This window comes from Triticum dicoccoides, chromosome 5A (genome assembly GCF_002162155.2).
Source record: "Triticum dicoccoides isolate Atlit2015 ecotype Zavitan chromosome 5A, WEW_v2.0, whole genome shotgun sequence".
Classification (NCBI taxonomy): domain Eukaryota; kingdom Viridiplantae; phylum Streptophyta; class Magnoliopsida; order Poales; family Poaceae; genus Triticum; species Triticum dicoccoides.
Genome location: NC_041388.1, coordinates 281316437 through 281318987, shown reverse-complemented (window position 1 = coordinate 281318987; position 2551 = coordinate 281316437).

Below are 2551 nucleotides of genomic sequence, written 5' to 3'. Positions count from 1 at the left end.
GATCTTCCCGGAGGCAACAACTCCAATCTCCGCTCCAGTCGCTGGGCATCGCAATTAGCGTGTTGCAGCCAAAGCTCGCGAAGGCCCCTCGGCGGTGAAGAATTGCAGGAGGCGTATCCAGGTGCTCGGGGGCATCGCCGCCCACAACACGAACTCGCGTGAAGAGTCTGTAGTGTGGACCCTTGGGGCGACAGCGTGCGCCTCCACGGCACGGCCACCATGGCCCTAGCGCGGGCGGCACTGCTCACCGCTCCTCCCTCCGGAATCGTCGGCATGAGCGTACAAGGGCAACGATTACCCAGGAGGCGGCCTCTCATACCAAGGCCGCGACACCACCAGCCTCATGACCATCTCACGGTGATGAGACCTCCTCTTCTTCGGCGGGAGCAACTCGGGCTTGTTGAGGGGATCCTTGCACTTCTCTGTGGCCGAGAACCTCCGGATCGGCGCCATGTCTGAAAAGCAAGGAGTGGAGCAAGGAAGGAGAAGAAGCGGGAGAGGCAGAGGAAGGATGGGCGACGCGGGCTCCGCCCCCTCCCATTTATACCAGGAGAAGGCCAACCAGCGCCCCCCATGATCACATGTAGTGATGGTTTTCCTTGCATGTCGCAGGGACTTGTCAAGTCGGGCAGTTGCCGAGGCAGCGTGGGGAAGCGGAGACGCCCACGACCAATCGGCCGCCACACGTCAACCAAGGCCGCAGGCTATTGGGGCCCGCGGCGCTCCGCACTTGACCCTTGGCTTCGCCTCGAAGCCAAGCCCGAGCGCGGCTTGGGCCCGAGGGTTACTGTCAGCGTTCTGGAAACGGGGGTCCCCAGACTTGCCTGCCTGCGGCTCACGACGTGGCTTTGCTAGCAGGCCTGTACGTCCCGTCTTCATCAACAAGGCATTCAAGACCCTCGCGAGGGGCCAAGCCTCGCGAGGCGGACGATGCAAGACCTCCTCAGGAGCGGCCTCGCCAGGCAGGCTCGTGAGGGGCGGAGAGTTCAAGGCCAGGCAAACTTCACGAGGTTCTCATGACATGAGCCATGACGATGGACGCCAGGTGGGCGTCAGCGCGCGCAGCGTCCTTGTTTCCTCTTTGCATGTCGGTGCAACGAGACCAAGAACAGGAGTGGAGTATCGAGGCATCAAGCAAAGGTTTCCATGTCGGTGCAACGAGACCAAGAACAGCAGGACGACAAGACGGAGGTCACCATGGAGCCCAAGGTGGCGTCACCACCAGAGCCTTTTGTAGGCGAAGACCACTTTTGTCAGGATAAGCTGTACTAGCTGTCCCCTTTCAAATTGGCCGTTGTTGGCTCCCTTCCCGCTCAATATTTGGGGAGAGGACCAGGGCCTCTATAAATAGGACTAGCCACCACCGTAGAGAGGGATCTCATCTTGGACCGGATCCACCCCACCAAGACCCTCACACACACAAGTTCACCAAGCACGAGAACACCTCAACCTCAGGAGGTTCTTCTTCCCCTTGTACTATTCATCATCAGCCCCAAAGGCAATCCACCACCACGACACTGGAGTAGGGTATTAGACCACAACGGTGGCCCGAACCAGTATAAATCTTGTGTCCTCCGTGTTGCGAGTTCGTCGAGTTAGTTCATAAGATCTCAGCTGAGTTAGGACATGGATCGGTAGGGGGGAAATCTTCGTGCGCACCCCAGTGTTCGAACCTTAAGGGTTTTGCTGGAACCCGTGATCCGACAAATCTCTATTGGCAAGTCTCTTTACCCATTCCGTAATACGTCATCCCACAACTAACTCATTAGTCACATTGCTTGCAAGGCTCATAGTGATGTGCATTACTGAGAGGACCCAGAGATACCTCTCCGATACTCAGAGTGACAAATCCTAATCTTGATCTATGACAACCCAACAAACACCTTCGGAGACACCTGAGCATATTTATAATCACCCAGTTACGTTGTGATGTTTGATAGCACACAAGGTGTTCCTCCGGTATCCGGGAGTTGCATAATCTCATAGTCAGAAGAATATGTACAAGTCATGAAGAAAGCAATAGCAATAAAACTTAACGATCATTATGCTAAGCTAACGGATGGGTCTTGTCCATCACATCATTCTCTAATGATGTGATCCCGTTCATCAAATGAAAACACATGTCTATGGTCAGGAAACTTAACCATCTTTGATTAACGAGCTAGTCAAGTAGAGGCATACTAGGGACACTCTGTTTTGTCTATGTATTCACACATGTACTAAGTTCCCGGTTAATACAATTCTAGCATGAATAATAAAAAATTTCATGATATAATGAAATATAGATAACAACTTTATTATTGTCTCTAGGGCATATTTCCTTCAGTCTCCCACTTGCACTAGAGTCAATAATCTAGATTACATAGTAATGATTCTAACACCCATGGAGTCTTGGTGCTGATCATGTTTTGCTCGTGGAAGAGGCTTAGTCAATGGGTCTACGACATTATGATCCATATGTATTTTGCAAATCTCTATGTCTCCCTCTTTGACTTGATCATGGATGGAACTGAAGCATCTCTTGATGTGTTTGGTTCTCTTGTGAAATCTG